The sequence below is a fragment of the Salvelinus fontinalis genome, chromosome 3 (genome assembly GCF_029448725.1).
Source record: "Salvelinus fontinalis isolate EN_2023a chromosome 3, ASM2944872v1, whole genome shotgun sequence".
NCBI classification, from domain to species: Eukaryota; Metazoa; Chordata; class Actinopteri; order Salmoniformes; family Salmonidae; genus Salvelinus; species Salvelinus fontinalis.
The window spans coordinates 46579198-46587840 of record NC_074667.1 but is presented as its reverse complement, the minus strand read 5'-3'; positions in this window follow the sequence as shown (position 1 = coordinate 46587840).

The following is an 8643-nucleotide window of genomic DNA, read 5'->3' as shown; positions in this document are numbered from 1 at the left end:
TTAACCAGGTAAACTAGTTTGCGACCTGGCCAAGATAAAGCAAAGCAGTGCGACAAAAACAACACAGAGTTACACATGGAATAAAAAAGCGTTCAGTCAATAACATAATAGAACATTTTGGGGGGAAAAAGTCTATATACAGAGTGTGCAAACGGCATAAGGAGGTAAGGCAATAAATAGGCCATAGTAGCAAAGTAATTACAATTTAGCAGATTAACACTGGAGTGATTGATGAGCAGATGATGGTGTGTAAGTAGTGATACTGGTGTGCAAAAGAGCAGCAAAGTAAATAAAAACAACATGGGGATGAGGTAGGTAGATTGGGTGGGCTATTTACAGATGGACTATGTACAGCTGCAGCGATTGGTTAGCTGCTCAGATAGCTGATGTTTAAAGTTAGTGAGGGAAATGTAAGTCTCCAGCTTCAGCGATTTTTGCAATTCGTTCCAGTCACTGGCAGCAGAGAACTGGAAGGAAAGGCGGCCAAAGGAGGTGTTGGCTTTCGGGATGACCAGTGAGATATACCTGCTGGAGCGCGTGCTACGGGTGGGTGTTGTTATCGTGACCAGTGAGCTGAGATAAGGCGGAGCTTTACCTAGCATAGATAACCTGGAGCCAGTGGGTCTGGCGACGAATATGTAGCGAGGGCCAGCCGACTAGAGCATACAGGTCACAGTGGTGTGTGGTATAAGGCGCTTTGGTAACAAAACGGATGGCACTGTGATAGACTAATCCAATTTGCTGAGTAGAGTATTGGAAGCTATTTTGTAGATGACATCGCCGAAGTCGAGGATCGGTAGGATAGTCAGTTTTACTAGGGTAAGTTTGGCGGCGAAGGAGTGAGTGAAGGAGGCTTTGTTGCGGAATAGAAAGCCGATTCTAGTTTTGATTTTGGATTGGAGATGTTTGATATGAGTCTGGAAGGAGAGTTTACAGTCTAGCCAGACACCTAGGTATTTGTAGTTGTCCACGTATTCTAGGTCAGAACCGTCCTGTATGTCATACAGTATAAAGTATATTAACTCATTCTAACAATTATTTTATTCATTCAAACTAAGCGAGATCTACCATGTAAAAATGAACAGTCTCTGGCCTGGGTCATTTCTGCTTCTGTTGGTAATTACTCAAATATGTCCCATTTGAGCCAGCACTTCCTTTTAAGCACAGGAATCCCATCTCCTTTATGTTTTTAATCTCTCACCCTACAATGAAAACCCAGAAGATATGCACTTGGTGTCAGTCTCTGGCATTCCAGTGTGATTATCCTACATTCCTTAAGGAGTGCTGGCAAGCAGCTTGTACAGCTCCAAAGTTGTATAATACATGTTTCATTGTTTAATGATTGAACCTGTGATACATCACCTCCTGAAGATATTCTATGAATCGCTTTGGCAACAGTGCACGGTTTGGTGTCAGATGTTATGTACAGACATGCCAATAAAGCATATTAAAATGTGTATTATGGTAACCCTAACCGTAACATGGTCAGCTTAGATTTGAAGTGCATGCATGACTGTGTCTGTATCTCAGTACTTCTCCAGCTGTGTGCGTTTCAGCGAGGACTAGGTGATTTCCATCATTGCTTGTCTATGTCTGTGTCAATAAGGAGAAGGGAAGTGTGTATTTTTCCTCTGAGGCTGATGTCGTTCCTCTAGTTCTCTGTCTGACAATGATTACAATACCAGGCCTCCTCACACGTGTCATATGCAGAGTCCCCCAAAAAGGAAAGAACAACAATACCCATCAGGCCGAGCCAAAAGCTGCTCTGAGCTGAGCTGTATCTCTCTTTACAGAGTAGGATACAGGTGCTCTCTCGTGACAATACGAGTCAGACAGTGAAGACAGTTACAGTGCCTTTGCATGAAAATATCACACACTCATAGAGAAACACACACGCTCACATCTGGGACAGTCATAGAGAACTCTGGCACAGTACACACTTTCAAAGTACACACCAGTCTCAGACACACAGACCCAAACACATTGGTGTTGGTGTGTTCAGCACATAGCAGTAAAATACACCGTGAACTTGTGTGATAGCTATTGCCATGGAGGGAGGGAGCAGCTCAGGTCAGCTCAGGTCAGTCCTGCATCGTAAAATGAATCATGCTGGTTGTTTTCTCAGCACTCATCCCTTCCCGTTTTATATAACATCTGTCAGATGAATACTCAAAATACCTATATACAGTACACTCAGCATCAGGAATGTTTTCACTATAGATCATATTCCGCTTATATTGTATATTGTCTTTGTGTGTGTTTGTAACAGTCCTGACCTGTTTTATGTTGTTTTTATGTGTTTATGGTCAGGGCATGTGTTTTGGGTGGGCAGTCTATGTTATTCGTTTCTATGTTGGTTTTGGTTTGCCTGGTATGGCTCTTGATTAGAGGCAGGTGGTTTGCATTTTCCTCTAATCAAGAGTCATATTTAGGTAGGGCAATTACACTGTTTGTTTGTGGGTGGTTGTCTCCTGTGTCCGTGTCAATGTTTGCACCATACGGGACTGTATACGGTTTGTTCATTTCATGTAGTCTGTTCATTTCGTTCTTCACGTTGTATGTAAGTTCGTCGTTCAGGACTGTCTACTTTCGTTTTGTTATTTTGTTAGTTTATAGTGAAGTTCGTGTTTTCGTCTTGTCTTTAATAAATCATTATGTCTTCACAATCCGCTGCGCCTTGGTTCCCTCAATACTCCTCTTTTTCGGTTGAAGAGGAGGAGGACTATCGTTACAGAACCACCCACCAACCCAGAGCCAAGCAGCGGAGTCAAAGGAGAAAGGGACAGGAGAAGAAGGAGCAATGGACATGGGACGATGTGTTGGATGGAAAGGGTGTTTACACATGGGAGGAGATCCTAGCTGGTAGAGATCGCCTCCCATGGGAACAGCTGGAGGCACTGCGGAGAGCAGAGGCTACCGGAGAGAGGAACCGGAGCTATGAGGGAACGCGTCTGGCACGGAAGCCGAAAAAGCCCGTGAGTAACTCCCAAAAATTTCTTGGGGGGGGGCTAAAGGGTAGTGGGCTAAGGGCAGGTAGGAGACCTGCGCCCACTTCCCGGGCTTACCGTGGAGAGCGGGAGTACGGGCAGGCGCCGTGTTACGCAGTAGAGCGCACGGTGTCTCCTGTACGAGTGCATAGCCCGGTGCGGGTTATTCCACCTCCCCGCACTGGGAGGGCTAGATTGGGCATTGAGCCAGGTGTCATGAGGCCGGCTCAACGCGTCTGGTCTCCAGTGCGTCTCCTCGGGCCGGCATACATGGCACCTGCCTTACGCATGGTTTCCCCGGTTCGCCTACATAGGCCGGTGCGGGTTATTCCACCTCCCCGCACTGGTCGGGCAACCGGGAGCATTCAACCAGGTAAGGTTGGGCAGGTTCAATGCTCAAGAGTGCCAGTACGCCTCCACGGTCCGGTATTTCCGGCACCACCTCCCCGCCCCAGCCTAGTACCTACAGTGTCTACACTATGCACTAGGCTACCAGTGCGTATCCTGAGCCCTGTTCCTCCTCCACGCACTCTCCCTGTGGTGCGTGTATTTAGCCCGGTGCCTCCAGTTCCGGGTCCACGCACTAAGCTACCAGTGCGTCTCCAGAGCCTTGTACACACTGTATATTCTCCCCCTACTAATCCTGATGTGCTTGTCCTCAGCCCGGCGTCACCAGTGCCGGTACCACGCATCAGGGATAGAGTAGGCTTTGAGAATACAGTGTGCCCTGTCCCTGCTCCCCGCACTAGTAGGAAGGTGCTTGTCAGTAGCACGGTGCCTCCAGTTCCGGCACCACGCACCAGGTCTACAGTGCGCCATATCCGGCCAGAGCCATCCGTCTCCCCAGCGCCATCTGAGCCATCCGTCTCTCCAGCGCCATCTGAGCCATCCGTCTCCCCAGCGCCATCTGAGCCATCCGTCTGCCAGGAGCCTGCAAAGCCGCCCGTCTGCCATGAGCCTGCAAAGCCGCCCGTCTGCCATGTGCCTACAGAGCCGTCAGCCAGACAGGAGCCGCTAGAGCCATCAGCCAGACAGGAGCCGCTAGAGCCGTCAGACAGACAGGATCTGCCAGAGCCGCCAACCAGACAGGATCTGCCAGAGCCGCCAACCAGACAGGATCTGCCAGAGCCGCCAACCAGACAGGATCTGCCAGAGCCGCCAACCAGACAGGATCTGCCAGAGCCGCCAGCGAGCCATGAGCAGCCAGAGCCGTCAGAGCGCCATGAGCAGCCAGAGCCGTCAGTGAGCCATGAGCAGCCAGAGCCGTCAGAGAGCCATGAGCAGCCAGAGCCGTCAGAGCGCCATGAGCGTCGTGAGCCGTCAGCCTGCCATGAGCGTCGTGAGCCGTCAGCCTGCCATGAGCGTCGAGAGCCGTCAGCCTGCCATGAGCGTCGAGAGCCGTCAGCCTGCATGGACCTGCCAGAGCCGTCCAAACAGGACCTGCCAGAGTCCTTCAGCCGGGATCTGCCCCTTGTCCCGGTGCTGCCCCTTGTCCCGGTGCTGCCCCTTGTCCCGGTGCTGCCCCTTGTCCCGGTGCTGCCCCTTGTCCCGGTGCTGCCCCTTGTCCCGGTGCTGCCCCTTGTCCCGGTGCTGCCCCTTGTCCCGGTGCTGCCCCTTGTCCCGGTGCTGCCCCTTGTCCCGGTGCTGCCCCTTGTCCCGGTGCTGCCCCTTGTCCCGGTGCTGCCCCTTGTCCCGGTGCTGCCCCTTGTCCCGGTGCTGCCCCTTATTCCAGTGATGGTCCTTATCCTGGTGCTGCCCCTTGTTCTGGTGCTGCCCCTTGTCCCGGTGCTACCCCTTGTCCCGGTGCTGCCCTTTGTCCCGGTGCTAGCTGTTTATTTAGGGGAAGCTAATGTTTGGGTGGTCATTAGAAGGGGTAGACAGAAGAGGGGAGTGACTAAGGTGGTAAGGGGACAGCGTCCTGAGCCGGAACCACCACCGTGGTCAACTGCCCACCCGGACCCTCCCCTGGACTTTGTGCTTGTGCGCCCGGCGTGCGCATCTTGAGGGGGGGGTACTGTAACAGTCCTGACCTGTTTTATGTTGTTTTTATGTGTTTATGGTCAGGGCATGTGTTTTGGGTGGGCAGTCTATGTTATTCGTTTCTATGTTGGTTTTGGTTTGCCTGGTATGGCTCTTGATTAGAGGCAGGTGGTTTGCATTTTCCTCTAATCAAGAGTCATATTTAGGTAGGGCAATTACACTGTTTGTTTGTGGGTGGTTGTCTCCTGTGTCCGTGTCAATGTTTGCACCATACGGGACTGTATACGGTTTGTTCATTTCATGTAGTCTGTTCATTTCGTTCTTCACGTTGTATGTAAGTTCGTCGTTCAGGACTGTCTACTTTCGTTTTGTTATTTTGTTAGTTTATAGTGAAGTTCGTGTTTTCGTCTTGTCTTTAATAAATCATTATGTCTTCACAATCCGCTGCGCCTTGGTTCCCTCAATACTCCTCTTTTTCGGTTGAAGAGGAGGAGGACTATCGTTACAGTGTTGTTCTGTATTGTGAAGGTCCATGTACAGCACATGTAAAAATGTCCTTGCTTTCCTTGCTTTCCAAGGTTTTACAATTAAAACTGTTAAGAGTTACACTGTTAAGAGTTACAGTCTCAATTGCAAAGACACTTTTAATAAACTGGGGTCCACTTCATCTCCACCATAACCTAAGTTTTCTTTTTTGCAAAACTGTAAGTCATTTCTCATTGCTTTCACACACCATGTAAATGCCAAGCACATTTTTGCAAAACAGTAAACACAACTCTCTACAGAAGATGCAAAACTCAGTTGAGTAAATCATGAGAAACCAAATTAAAACATTTGGTCACAGCTGATACAAATTACTCCCATGAATGTGAACCTCTTCTGCGCATGTGGAAAACTTCTTCGCACAATTGTTCAATTAGCAATCAGTCCTTATTCATGCATAAAAGAGGTCACCTCTTAGTTGTTGTTTGCAAGAATGGACCAAGTAAGAGGCTGAGGGAACTGGCAAAGGACAGGTAGAGGGGTGCATAGAGGAGGATAGTGTAGTTCAGCTCTGCTAAACTGGAAAAAGGTCAAATAAAACCTTCTGTTTCTGAATATTCATGCTCTTGAGTGACATTCTTTCTGTATTGGTCATCTTAGGTAAAATTATTTTAGGAAAAAAATAATACAGCCTATGCTCTGATAATATGTTTACTTGCCTTTTATGGTGCATAATACGTATAATTATACTGTAGTATCAACAAATGGCACAGACAAAATTAAAGAGGGTTAACCATGTTAGAGTATATTGATAGTTGCAGTTAGTATTTATTGGGCCATTGTGTAATGACTGACTGAAAAAACTTTTCATTAGATAACAATGTTTATGTTTTATGTTTTGATGGAGGTAATTGATTTTGTGTCATGTATTTAATGTTTTCAGAGTCTTAATGCATTTTGCAAATGAAATGTGTCATTTTTGGCAACGTGTGTCAGTTTGGGCCTGCGTGTTAATTGTTTTGAAAAAGTGAACTATGTTTGGACAAATGTGCTCAAGCAATTGAGAAGAACTGTAATAATGTATGCTAAACTTCAGAGGAGCACCACAATTGGAGCTAGGAGGGGAAGTTAATGTAACCATAGGAGGAAGTGAGCAATATTTTCACTGGCTCTGACATCAAGCTGTACAAACAGAGGGATTCATGGGCATTTTAACCAGACAAAGAGACAAGAAGCAGACTTCAGCGTTATATTCAGTGGATGCTCTACTGATCAATGTAGCTATACTGAACAAAAATATAAACGCAACATGCAACAACTTCAATAATTTTACCAAGTTACAGTTTTTTATAAGGAAATCAGTACATTTAAATAAATGCATTAGGCTCTAATCTATGGATTTCACATAAGCAGGGGTGCAGCCATGGGTGGGCCTGGGACTTACTTGGGAGCCAGACCCAGCCAATCAGAATGAGTCCCCCCCCCAAAAAAGGCTTTATTACAGACAGAAATACCCCTCAGTTTCATCAGCTGTCCAGGTGGCTGGTCTCAGACGATCCCACAGGTGAGGAAGCCGGATGTGGAGGTCCTGGGTTGGAGTGGTTACACATGTCTGCGGTTGTGAGTCCGTTTGGATGTATTGCAGAATTTTCGAAAAGAGCGTTGGTAAAGAAATTAACATTAATTATCTGGCAACAGCTCTGGTGGACATGCTTGCAGTCAGCATGCCAATTTGACGCTCCTTCAAAACTTGAGACATCTGTGGCATTGCGTTGTGTGACAAAACTGCACATTTCATAGTGGCCTTTTAATGGCCCCAGCCCAAGGTGCACCTGTATAATGGTCATACTATTTAATCAGCTTCTTGATATGCCACACCTGTCAGTGGATGGAATATCTTGGCAAAGGAGAAACACTCAGTAACAGGAATGTAAACAAATTTGTGCAAAACGTTTGACAGAAATATGCTTTTTGTGCGTATGGACATTGCTGGGATCTTTAATTTCATCTCATGAAACATGGGACCAATATTTTACATGTTGTGTTTATATTTTTGTTCAGTATAGTTGTTCAGAAACAGGATATAATACATGGGAGGTTATTATGCACGTGTGAGGCTGTCTATGACTGGGGGGGTTGAGGACCGTGGTTATTGACTGGGGGGTTGAGGACTTTTGTCCACCATTTGTGCATGAGTGCATGTATGTGTGTGTGTGTGTGTGTCTTTCTGTGTCTGTCTTCGACACCGGGAACCATCAGATCTTCCTCTCCATCCTCTCAGGGTTGGGCGTCTCAGGCTCTGCAGACTCCTGATTTCATCCTACCTGGCAGGTCGCTTCTACTAGGTGGCGTCGTGGCAAAATCCTGCATGGAGCCTTTACTGTGCGCTGCCACTTTAAGAGCACATCAGCAGTCAGAAAGGAGGAAATAGAGATAGCTCTCCCGGCTCTCTGGGAGGTAGCTCTCGGTTGGTGCGGCAGTTTGATTGGGGTGTGCAATGCTGCAGAAGTCTTGTTTATTCTCTGCGTGATTAGTTTGTAAAGTATTTAACTCGATCATCGGTGTTACCGCTCTAGATCGTGGTTGTTACCTTTTGGGAACGCACCAGTTGTTGATCGCATGGATTAGTAGCAACATTGGTGCGAAGGTTTGACATACAAACAAACCATCAGATGGACAGACAGTGCCACTGCATGCCTGAAGTCAACAGCTCTCTCTCTCTCCTCTTTCTCTCTCTCTCTCGGTTCTTTCTTGTGAATTCTTTCTAGGAAGTTGTCATTAAATTGCTCTATCATTATTATTGTATGAGGTATTATTGGTTGGGTTACCCCTGTGCTATGGTGTCTTATCTTTTCTCTCCTCTGGCAAACAGGCTAAACTCTAGGCAGCCTCTTCTGCTGGTGTGTGTGGTAGTGGTACACTCTCTCTCCTACTATTTTCCTTTCGGCAGGGTTAATACCTGTCTGGCGCCCGAATAAAATCTTTATCTTTACCACTCTCTAACAATACCGCTACAGCGTGGACAGGATCTGCATCTGTACCACATGCTCTCACTGCTGGTGTCCCCCAGGGCTCGTTTCTAGGCCCTCTCCTCTTTTCTCTTTACGCAAAGTCACTCAGCTCTGTCATATCCTCACATGATCTTTCCTATCATTGCTATGTGGATGACACTCAACTACTCTTCAACCTCGAC